Source organism: Mesoplodon densirostris, chromosome 16, assembly GCF_025265405.1.
Source record: "Mesoplodon densirostris isolate mMesDen1 chromosome 16, mMesDen1 primary haplotype, whole genome shotgun sequence".
NCBI lineage: Eukaryota > Metazoa > Chordata > Mammalia > Artiodactyla > Ziphiidae > Mesoplodon > Mesoplodon densirostris.
Genome location: NC_082676.1, coordinates 362,590 through 375,534, shown reverse-complemented (window position 1 = coordinate 375,534; position 12,945 = coordinate 362,590).

Genomic DNA, 12,945 nt, shown 5'->3' with positions numbered 1-12,945 from the left:
GTTCTAAAGAAGGCCCCGATATTCTCAGTAACTAAGGTGTTGACACTCTACCTGGGTCATGTCCTGACAGTATACCTAGATCATAACTTATCCCTGTCTTTAGCTAAAGTCGAGCCTCTTATGGCAACTAAAGCCCTGATGCTGTGCTTAACTCAGGCCCTGAATTTAGCCCCAAGGCCGTGATACTGTCCCTAAGTAAGGCACTGATATTGTCCCTAAGTAAGTGCAGTACTCTCTTCCTAAGTCTGGCCCTGCAATTATATATAACAAAGGCTCTGACGCTCGTCCTAACCAAGGCCCTGACACTGTCCCTCACTAAGGCCCTGACACTACTTCTAACTCAGGGCCTGACATTATACCTAACGAAGGCTCTGATGCTAACCCTAACTACGGCCCTGACAGTGACCCTAACGAAGGCTTTGACACTATTCTTAGTAAGCCCCTAGCCCTAGCCCCAGCCCCAGCCCCAGTCCCAGCTCCTGCCCCAGCTCCTACAGAGCCCTTTATGCTCCTCGTAGGCCTTGCCCTGACACTGTCCTTAACTAAGGCCTTGACACTACTACTAAGTCAGGCTGTGATACTGGCCCTATCTAAGTCCCTGACAGTGTTCCTTACTAATTGCCTGACTCTCCTCCTAACTCTGGCCCTGCCATTATACATAACAATGGGTCTAAGGCTCGTCCTTACCAAGAACCTGACACTGTCCCTCACTAAGGCCCTGACACTACTTCAAATTCAAGCTCTGACATTATACGTAACAAAGGCTATGATGCTAACCCTAACTAAGGCCCTGACAGTGACCCTAACGAAGGCCTTGACACTATTCCTAACTAAGGCCCTAGCCCTAACCCTAGCCCTCCCCTATCCGATCACCATCCCCATCCCCATCCCCACCCCCAGTCCCTGATGCTGATCCTACAGAGGCCCTTATGCTCCTCCTAGGTCTTGCCCTGACACTGTCCCTACCAAAGGCCGTGATACTGGTCCCAAAGAAGGCCCAGGTGCTCTCGATAACTAAGGCCTTCAAAGTGTCCCTTGTTCCGTTCCTGACTTTATCCCTAGTCCGTAGTTAATGTCCTGCCTCTTACCCTACCTGAAGCCCTAATACTGTGCCTAACTAAGGCCCTGACTAGTCATCACTAAGGCCCTGACACTGTTTGTAAGTAAGGCCTGGAAGGTGTCCCTAATGCAGGCCCTGCTGCCGGCAATAACTAAAGGCCTAACACTATCCTGAGCTAATATACTGACCCATCTCGAACCAAGGTCCTGACACTATCCCTAAGTGAGCCCTGATGCTGGCCCTAAATAAAGCCATGAGGCTGTCCCTAACACAGGCCCTGAAGCTATCCGTCACTGAGGCCTTGACACTCCACCTAACTCAGGCCCTGATCATGTCTTTAACTAAGACCGTAATGCTGATCCTACAGAGGCCCTGATGCTGCTCCTGAGTCATGCCCTGACAGTGTCCCCAGCTAAGGACCTGATGCTAGGCCTCACTCGGGCCCTGTCGCTCTCCGTACGTCAGGCTCTGACGCTGTCCCAACCTGAAGCCCTGACACTGGTTCTAAACAAGGCCCCGGTATTCTCAGTAACTAAGGTGTTGACACTCTACCTGGGTCATGTCCTGACAGTATACCTAGATCATAACTTATCTCTGTCTTTAGCTAAAGTCGAGCCTCTTATGGCAACTAAAGCCCTGATGCTATGCTTAACTCAGGCCCTGAATTTAGCCGCAAGGCCGTGATACTGTCCCTAAGTAAGGCACTGATATTGTCCCTAAGTAAGTGCAGTACTCTCTTCCTAAGTCTGGCCCTGCAATTATATATAACAAAGGCTCTGACGCTCGTGCTAACCAAGGCCCTGACACTGTCCCTCGCTAAGCCTTGACACTACTTCTAACTCAGGCCCTGACATTATACCTAACGAAGGCTCTGATGCTAACCCTAACTAAGGCCCTGACAGTGACCCTGACTAAGGCCTTGACACTATTCCTAAGTAAGCCCCTAGCCCTAGCCCCAGCCCCAGCCCCAGTCCCAGCTCCTGCCCCAGCTCCTACAGAGCCCTTTATGCTCCTCGTAGGCCTTGCCCTGACACTGTCCTTAACTAAGGCCTTGACACTACTCCTAACTCAGGCTGTGATACTGGCCCTATCTAAGTCCCTGACAGTGTTCCTTACTAATTGCCTGACTCTCCTCCTAACTCTGGCCCTGCCATTATACATAACAATGGCTCTAAGGCTCGTCCTTACCAAGGACCTGACACTGTCCCTCACGAAGGCCCTGACACTACTTCAAACTCAAGCTCTGACATTATACGTAACAAAGGCTATGATGCTAACCCTAACTAAGGCCCTGACAGTGACCCTAACTAAGGCCTTGACACTATTCCTAACTAAGGCCCTAGCCCTAACCCTAGCCCTCCCCTATCCGATCCCCATCCCCATCCCCATCCCCATCCCCATCTCCAGTCCCTGATGCTGATCCTACAGAGGCCCTTATGCTCCTCCTAGGTCTTGCCCTGACACTGTCCCTACCAAAGGCCGTGATACTGGTCCCAAAGAAGGCCCAGGTGCTCTCGATAACTAAGGCCTTCAAAGTGTCCCTTGCTCCGTTCCTGACTTTATCCCTAGTCCGTAGTTAATGTCCTGCCTCTTACCCTACCTGAAGTCCTAATACTGTGCCTAACTAAGGCCCTGACTAGTTATCACTAAGGCCCTGACACTGTTTGTAAGTAAGGCCTGGAAGGTGTCCCTAATGCAGGCCCTGCTGCCGGCAATAACTAAAGGCCTAACACTATCCTGAGCTAATATACTGACCCATCTCGAACCAAGGTCCTGACACTATCCCTAAGTGAGCCCTGATGCTGGCCCTAAATAAAGCCGTGAGGCTGTCCCTAACACAGGCCCTGAAGCTATCCGTCACTGAGGCCTTGACACTCCACCTAACTCAGGCCCTGATCATGTCTTTAACTAAGACCGTAATGCTGATCCTACAGAGGCCCTGATGCTGCTCCTGAGTCATGCCCTGACAGTGTCCCCAGCTGAGGACCTGATGCTAGGCCTCACTCGGGCCCTGTCGCTCTCCCTACATCAGGCTCTGACGCTGTCCCTACCTGAAACGTACCCTGACACTGGTTCTAAAGAAGGCCCCGATATTCTCAGTAACTAATGTGTTGACACAATACCTGGGTCATGTCCTGACAGTATACCTAGATCATAACTTATCCCTGTCTTTAGCTAAAGTCGAGCCTCTTATGGCAACTAAAGCCCTGATGCTATACTTAACTCAGGCCCTGAATTTAGCCCCAAGGCCGTGATACTGTACCTAACTAAAGCACTGATATTGCCCCTAAGTAAGGGCAGTACTCTCTTCCAAACTCTGGCCCTGCAATTATATATAACAAAGGCTCTGACGTTCGTCCTAACCAAGGCCCTGACACTGTCCCTCACTAAGGCCCTGACACTACTTCTAACTCAGGCCGTGACATTATACCTAACGAAGACTCTGATGCTAATCCTAACTACGACCCTGACAGTGACCCTAACTAAGGCCTTGACACTATTCCTAACTAAGGCCCTAGCCCTAACCCTAGCCCTAGCCCTCCGCTACCCGATCCCCATCCCTATCCCCATCCCCATCCCCATCCCCAGTCCCTGATGCTGATCCTACAGAGGCCCTTATGCTCCTCCTAGGTCTTGCCCTGACACTGTCCCTACCAAAGGCCGTGATACTGGTCCCAAAGCAGGCCCAGGTGCTCTCGATAACTAAGGCCTTCAAAGTGTCCCTTGCTCCGTTCCTGACTTTATCCCTAGTCCGTAGTTAATGTCCTGCCTCTTACCCTACCTGAAGCCCTAATACTGTGCCTAACTAAGGCCCTGACTAGTCATCACTAAGGCCCTGACACTGTTTGTAAGTAAGGCCTGGAAGGTGTCCCTAATGCAGGCCCTGCTGCCGGCAATAACTAAAGGCCTAACACTATCCTGAGCTAATATACTGACCCATCTCGAACCAAGGTCCTGACACTATCCCTAAGTGAGCCCTGATGCTGGCCCTAAATAAAGCCGTGAGGCTGTCCCTAACACAGGCCCTGAAGCTATCCGTCACTGAGGCCTTGACACTCCACCTAACTCAGGCCCTGATCATGTCTTTAACTAAGACCGTAATGCTGATCCTACAGAGGCCCTGATGCTGCTCCTGAGTCATGCCCTGACAGTGTCCCCAGCTGAGGACCTGATGCTAGGCCTCACTCGGGCCCTGTCGCTCTCCCTACATCAGGCTCTGACACTGTCCCTACCTGAAGCCCTGACACTGGTTCTAAAGAAGGCCCCGATATTCTCAGTAACTAAGGTGTTGACACTCTACCTGGGTCATGTCCTGACAGTATACCTAGATCATAACTTATCCCTGTCTTTAGCTAAAGTCGAGCCTCTTATGGCAACTAAAGCCCTGATGCTGTGCTTAACTCAGGCCCTGAATTTAGCCCCAAGGCCGTGATACTGTCCCTAAGTAAGGCACTGATATTGTCCCTAAGTAAGTGCAGTACTCTCTTCCTAAGTCTGGCCCTGCAATTATATATAACAAAGGCTCTGACGCTCGTCCTAACCAAGGCCCTGACACTACTTCTAACTCAGGCCGTGACATTATACCTAACGAAGGCTCTGATGCTAACCCTAACTAAGGCTTGACACTATTCCTAAGTAAGCCCCTAGCCCTAGCCCCAGCCCCAGCCCCAGTCCCAGCTCCTGCCCCAGCTCCTACAGAGCCCTTTATGCTCCTCGTAGGCCTTGCCCTGACACCGTCCTTAACTAAGGCCTTGACACTACTACTAAGTCAGGCTGTGATACTGGCCCTATCTAAGTCCCTGACAGTGTTCCTTACTAATTGCCTGACTCTCCTCCTAACTCTGGCCCTGCCATTATACATAACAATGGCTCTAAGGCTCGTCCTTACCAAGGACCTGACACTGTCCCTCACGAAGGCCCTGACACTACTTCAAACTCAAGCTCTGACATTATACGTAACAAAGGCTATGATGCTAACCCTAACTAAGGCCCTGACAGTGACCCTAACGAAGGCCTTGACACTATTCCTAACTAAGGCCCTAGCCCTAACCCTAGCCCTCCCCTATCCGATCACCATCCCCATCCCCATCCCCATCCCCAGTCCCTGATGCTGATCCTACAGAGGCCCTTATGCTCCTCCTAGGTCTTGCCCTGACACTGTCCCTACCAAAGGCCGTGATACTGGTCCCAAAGAAGGCCCAGGTGCTCTCGATAACTAAGGCCTTCAAAGTGTCCCTTGTTCCGTTCCTGACTTTATCCCTAGTCCGTAGTTAATGTCCTGCCTCTTACCCTACCTGAAGCCCTAATACTGTGCCTAACTAAGGCCCTGACTAGTCATCACTAAGGCCCTGACACTGTTTGTAAGTAAGGCCTGGAAGGTGTCCCTAATGCAGGCCCTGCTGCCGGCAATAACTAAAGGCCTAACACTATCCTGAGCTAATATACTGACCCATCTCGAACCAAGGTCCTGACACTATCCCTAAGTGAGCCCTGATGCTGGCCCTAAATAAAGCCGTGAGGCTGTCCCTAACACAGGCCCTGAAGCTATCCGTCACTGAGGCCTTGACACTCCACCTAACTCAGGCCCTGATCATGTCTTTAACTAAGACCGTAATGCTGATCCTACAGAGGCCCTGATGCTGCTCCTGAGTCATGCCCTGACAGTGTCCCCAGCTGAGGACCTGATGCTAGGCCTCACTCGGGCCCTGTCGCTCTCCCTACATCAGGCTCTGACGCTGTCCCTACCTGAAGCGTACCCTGACACTGGTTCTAAAGAAGGCCCCGATATTCTCAGTAACTAATGTGTTGACACAATACCTGGGTCATGTCCTGACAGTATACCTAGATCATAACTTATCCCTGTCTTTAGCTAAAGTCGAGCCTCTTATGGCAACTAAAGCCCTGATGCTATGCTTAACTCAGGGCCTGAATTTAGCCCCAAGGCCGTGATACTGTACCTAACTAAAGCACTGATATTGCCCCTAAGTAAGGGCAGTACTCTCTTCCAAACTCTGGCCCTGCAATTATATATAACAAAGGCTCTGACGTTCGTCCTAACCAAGGCCCTGACACTGTCCCTCACTAAGGCCCTGACACTACTTCTAACTCAGGCCGTGACATTATACCTAACGAAGACTCTGATGCTAATCCTAACTACGACCCTGACAGTGACCCTAACTAAGGCCTTGACACTATTCCTAACTAAGGCCCTAGCCCTAACCCTAGCCCTAGCCCTCCGCTACCTGATCCCCATCCCCATCCCCATCCCCAGTCCCTGATGCTGATCCTACAAAGGCCCTTATGCTCCTCCTAGGTCTTGCCCTGACACTGTCCCTACCAAAGGCCGTGATACTGGTCCCAAAGAAGGCCCAGGTGCTCTCGATAACTAAGGCCTTCAAAGTGTCCCTTGCTCCGTTCCTGACTTTATCCCTTGTCCGTAGTTAATGTCCTGCCTCTTACCCTACCTGAAGCCCTAATACTGTGCCTAACTAAGGCCCTGACTAGTCATCACTAAGGCCCTGACACTGTTTGTAAGTAAGGCCTGGAAGGTGTCCCTAATGCAGGCCCTGCTGCCGGCAATAACTAAAGGCCTAACACTATCCTGAGCTAATATACTGACCCATCTCGAACCAGGGTCCTGACACTATCCCTAAGTGAGCCCTGATGCTGGCCCTAAATAAAGCCGTGAGGCTGTCCCTAACACAGGCCCTGAAGCTATCCGTCACTGAGGCCTTGACACTCCACCTAACTCAGGCCCTGATCATGTCTTTAACTAAGACCGTAATGCTGATCCTACAGAGGCCCTGATGCTGCTCCTGAGTCATGCCCTGACAGTGTCCCCAGCTAAGGACCTGATGCTAGGCCTCACTCGGGCCCTGTCGCTCTCCCTACATCAGGCTCTGATGCTGTCCCTACCTGAAGCGTACCCTGACACTGGTTCTAAAGAAGGCCCCGATATTCTCAGTAAGTAGTGTGTTGACACTCTACCTGGGTCATGTCCTGACAGTATACCTAGATCATAACTTATCCCTGTCTTTAGCTAAAGTCGAGCCTCTTATGGCAACTAAAGCCCTGATGCTATGCTTAACTCAGGGCCTGAATTTAGCCCCAAGGCCGTGATACTGTACCTAACTAAAGCACTGATATTGCCCCTAAGTAAGGGCAGTACTCTCTTCCAAACTCTGGCCCTGCAATTATATATAACAAAGGCTCTGACGTTCGTCCTAACCAAGGCCCTGACACTGTCCCTCACTAAGGCCCTGACACTACTTCTAACTCAGGCCGTGACATTATACCTAACGAAGACTCTGATGCTAATCCTAACTACGACCCTGACAGTTTCCCTAACTAAGGCCTTGACACTATTCCTAACTAAGGCCCTAGCCCTAACCCTAGCCCTAGCCCTCCGCTACCCGATCCCCATCCCTATCCCCATCCCCATCCCCATCCCCAGTCCCTGATGCTGATCCTACAGAGGCCCTTATGCTCCTCCTAGGTCTTGCCCTGACACTGTCCCTATCAAAGGTCGTGATACTGGTCCCAAAGCAGGCCCAGGTGCTCTCGATAACTAAGGCCTTCAAAGTGTCCCTTGCTCCGTTCCTGACTTCATCCCTAGTCCGTAGTTAATGTCCTGCCTCTTACCCTACCTGAAGCCCTAATACTGTGCCTAACTAAGGCCCTGACTAGTCATCACTAAGGCCCTGACACTGTTTGTAAGTAAGGCCTGGAAGGTGTCCCTAATGCAGGCCCTGCTGCCGGCAATAACTAAAGGCCTAACACTATCCTGAGCTAATATGCTGACCCATCTCGAACCAAGGTCCTGACACTATCCCTAAGTGAGCCCTGATGCTGGCTCTAAATAAAGCCGTGAGGCTGTCCCTAACACAGGCCCTGAAGCTATCCGTCACTGAGGCCTTGACACTCCACCTAACTCAGGCCCTGATCATGTCTTTTTTTTTTTTTTTTTTTTTGCGGTATGCGGGCCTCTCACTGTTGTGGCCTCCCCCGTTGCGGAGCACAGGCTCCGGACGCGCAGGCTCCGGACGCGCAGGCTCAGCGGCCATGGCTCACGGGCCCAGCCGCTCCGCGGCATATGGGATCCTCCCAGACCGGGGCACGAAACCGTATCCCCTGCATCGGCAGGCGGACTCTCAACCACTTGCGCCACCAGGGAGGCCCACCTGATCATGTCTTTAACTAAGACCGTAATGCTGATCCTACAGCGGCCCTGATGCTGCTCCTGAGTCATGCCCTGACAGTGTCCCCAGCTAAGGACCTGATGCTAGGCCTCACTCGGGCCCTGTCGCTCTCCCTACATCAGGCTCTGACGCTGTCCCTACCTGAAGCGTACCCTGACACTGGTTCTAAAGAAGGCCCCGATATTCTCAGTAAGTAGTGTGTTGACACTCTACCTGGGTCATGTCCTGACAGTATACCTAGATCATAACTTATCCCTGTCTTTAGCTAAAGTTGAGCCTCTTATGGCAACTAAAGCCCTGATGCTATACTTAACTCAGGCCCTGAATTTAGCCCCAAGGCCGTGATACTGTACCTAACTAAAGCACTGATATTGCCCCTAAGTAAGGGCAGTACTCTCTTCCTAACTCTGGCCCTGCAATTATATATAACAAAGGCTCTGACGTTCGTCCTAACCAAGGCCCTGACACTGTCCCTCACTAAGGCCCTGACACTACTTCTAACTCAGGCCCTGACATTATACCTAACGAAGACTCTGATGCTAATCCTAACTACGACCCTGACAGTGACCCTAACTAAGGCCTTGACACTATTCCTAACTAAGGCCCTAGCCCTAACCCTAGCCCTAGCCCTCCGCTACCCGATCCCCATCCCTATCCCCATCCCCATCCCCATCCCCAGTCCCTGATGCTGATCCTACAGAGGCCCTTATGCTCCTCCTAGGTCTTGCCCTGACACTGTCCCTACCAAAGGCCGTGATACTGGTCCCAAAGCAGGCCCAGGTGCTCTCGATAACTAAGGCCTTCAAAGTGTCCCTTGCTCCGTTCCTGACTTTATCCCTAGTCCGTAGTTAATGTCCTGCCTCTTACCCTACCTGAAGCCCTAATACTGTGCCTAACTAAGGTCCTGACTAGTCATCACTAAGGCCCTGACACTGTTTGTAAGTAAGGCCTGGAAGGTGTCCCTAATGCAGGCCCTGCTGCCGGCAATAACTAAAGGCCTAACACTATCCTGAGCTAATATACTGACCCATCTCGAACCAAGGTCCTGACACTATCCCTAAGTGAGCCCTGATGCTGGCCCTAAATAAAGCCGTGAGGCTGTCCCTAACACAGGCCCTGAAGCTATCCGTCACTGAGGCCTTGACACTCCACCTAACTCAGGCCCTGATCATGTCTTTAACTAAGACCGTAATGCTGATCCTACAGAGGCCCTGATGCTGCTCCTGAGTCATGCCCTGACAGTGTCCCCAGCTGAGGACCTGATGCTAGGCCTCACTCGGGCCCTGTCGCTCTCCCTACATCAGGCTCTGACACTGTCCCTACCTGAAGCCCTGACACTGGTTCTAAAGAAGGCCCCGATATTCTCAGTAACTAAGGTGTTGACACTCTACCTGGGTCATGTCCTGACAGTATACCTAGATCATAACTTATCCCTGTCTTTAGCTAAAGTCGAGCCTCTTATGGCAACTAAAGCCCTGATGCTGTGCTTAACTCAGGCCCTGAATTTAGCCCCAAGGCCGTGATACTGTCCCTAAGTAAGGCACTGATATTGTCCCTAAGTAAGTGCAGTACTCTCTTCCTAAGTCTGGCCCTGCAATTATATATAACAAAGGCTCTGACGCTCGTCCTAACCAAGGCCCTGACACTACTTCTAACTCAGGCCGTGACATTATACCTAACGAAGGCTCTGATGCTAACCCTAACTAAGGCTTGACACTATTCCTAAGTAAGCCCCTAGCCCTAGCCCCAGCCCCAGCCCCAGTCCCAGCTCCTGCCCCAGCTCCTACAGAGCCCTTTATGCTCCTCGTAGGCCTTGCCCTGACACTGTCCTTAACTAAGGCCTTGACACTACTACTAAGTCAGGCTGTGATACTGGCCCTATCTAAGTCCCTGACAGTGTTCCTTACTAATTGCCTGACTCTCCTCCTAACTCTGGCCCTGCCATTATACATAACAATGGCTCTAAGGCTCGTCCTTACCAAGGACCTGACACTGTCCCTCACGAAGGCCCTGACACTACTTCAAACTCAAGCTCTGACATTATACGTAACAAAGGCTATGATGCTAACCCTAACTAAGGCCCTGACAGTGACCCTAACGAAGGCCTTGACACTATTCCTAACTAAGGCCCTAGCCCTAACCCTAGCCCTCCCCTATCCGATCACCATCCCCATCCCCATCCCCATCCCCAGTCCCTGATGCTGATCCTACAGAGGCCCTTATGCTCCTCCTAGGTCTTGCCCTGACACTGTCCCTACCAAAGGCCGTGATACTGGTCCCAAAGAAGGCCCAGGTGCTCTCGATAACTAAGGCCTTCAAAGTGTCCCTTGTTCCGTTCCTGACTTTATCCCTAGTCCGTAGTTAATGTCCTGCCTCTTACCCTACCTGAAGCCCTAATACTGTGCCTAACTAAGGCCCTGACTAGTCATCACTAAGGCCCTGACACTGTTTGTAAGTAAGGCCTGGAAGGTGTCCCTAATGCAGGCCCTGCTGCCGGCAATAACTAAAGGCCTAACACTATCCTGAGCTAATATACTGACCCATCTCGAACCAAGGTCCTGACACTATCCCTAAGTGAGCCCTGATGCTGGCCCTAAATAAAGCCGTGAGGCTGTCCCTAACACAGGCCCTGAAGCTATCCGTCACTGAGGCCTTGACACTCCACCTAACTCAGGCCCTGATCATGTCTTTAACTAAGACCGTAATGCTGATCCTACAGAGGCCCTGATGCTGCTCCTGAGTCATGCCCTGACAGTGTCCCCAGCTGAGGACCTGATGCTAGGCCTCACTCGGGCCCTGTCGCTCTCCCTACATCAGGCTCTGACACTGTCCCTACCTGAAGCCCTGACACTGGTTCTAAAGAAGGCCCCGATATTCTCAGTAACTAAGGTGTTGACACTCTACCTGGGTCATGTCCTGACAGTATACCTAGATCATAACTTATCCCTGTCTTTAGCTAAAGTCGAGCCTCTTATGGCAACTAAAGCCCTGATGCTATGCTTAACTCAGGCCCTGAATTTAGCCCCAAGGCCGTGATACTGTCCCTAAGTAAGGCACTGATATTGTCCCTAAGTAAGTGCAGTACTCTCTTCCTAAGTCTGGCCCTGCAATTATATATAACAAAGGCTCTGACGCTCGTCCTAACCAAGGCCCTGACACTGTCCCTCACTAAGGCCCTGACACTACTTCTAACTCAGGGCCTGACATTATACCTAACGAAGGCTCTGATGCTAACCCTAACTACGGCCCTGACAGTGACCCTAACGAAGGCCTTGACACTATTCTTAGTAAGCCCCTAGCCCTAGCCCCAGCCCCAGCCCCAGTCCCAGCTCCTGCCCCAGCTCCTACAGAGCCCTTTATGCTCCTCGTAGGCCTTGCCCTGACACTGTCCTTAACTAAGGCCTTGACACTACTACTAAGTCAGGCTGTGATACTGGCCCTATCTAAGTCCGTGACAGTGTTCCTTACTAATTGCCTGACTCTCCTCCTAACTCTGGCCCTGCCATTATACATAACAATGGGTCTAAGGCTCGTCCTTACCAAGAACCTGACACTGTCCCTCACTAAGGCCCTGACACTACTTCAAATTCAAGCTCTGACATTATACGTAACAAAGGCTATGATGCTAACCCTAACTAAGGCCCTGACAGTGACCCTAACGAAGGCCTTGACACTATTCCTAACTAAGGCCCTAGCCCTCCCATATCCGATCACCATGCCCATCCCCATCACCAGTCCCTGATGCTGATCCTACAAAGGCCCTTATGCTCCTCCTAGGTCTTGCCCTGACACTGTCCCTACCAAAGGCCGTGATACTGGTCCCAAAGAAGGCCCAGGTGCTCTCGATAACTAAGGCCTTCAAAGTGTCCCTTGCTCCGTTCCTGACTTTATCCCTAGTCCGTAGTTAATGTCCTGCCTCTTACCCTACCTGAAGCCCTAATACTGTGCCTAACTAAGGTCCTGACTAGTCATCACTAAGGCCCTGACACTGTTTGTAAGTAAGGCCTGGAAGGTGTCCCTAATGCAGGCCCTGCTGCCGGCAATAACTAAAGGCCTAACACTATCCTGAGCTAATATACTGACCCATCTCGAACCAAGGTCCTGACACTATCCCTAAGTGAGCCCTGATGCTGGCCCTAAATAAAGCCGTGAGGCTGTCCCTAACACAGGCCCTGAAGCTATCCGTCACTGAGGCCTTGACACTCCACCTAACTCAGGCCCTGATCATGTCTTTAACTAAGACCGTAATGCTGATCCTACAGAGGCCCTGATGCTGCTCCTGAGTCATGCCCTGACAGTGTCCTCAGCTAAGGACCTGATGCTAGGCCTCACTCGGGCCCTGTCGCTCTCCCTACGTCAGGCTCTGACGCTGTCCCAACCTGAAGCCCTGACACTGGTTCTAAACAAGGCCCCGGTATTCTCAGTAACTAAGGTGTTGACACTCTACCTGGGTCATGTCCTGACAGTATACCTAGATCATAACTTATCCCTGTCTTTAGCTAAAGTCGAGCCTCTTATGGCAACTAAAGCCCTGATGCTATGCTTAACTCAGGCCCTGAATTTAGCCGCAAGGCCGTGATACTGTCCCTAAGTAAGGCACTGATATTGTCCCTAAGTAAGTGCAGTACTCTCTTCCTAAGTCTGGCCCTGCAATTATATATAACAAAGGCTCTGACGCTCGTCCTA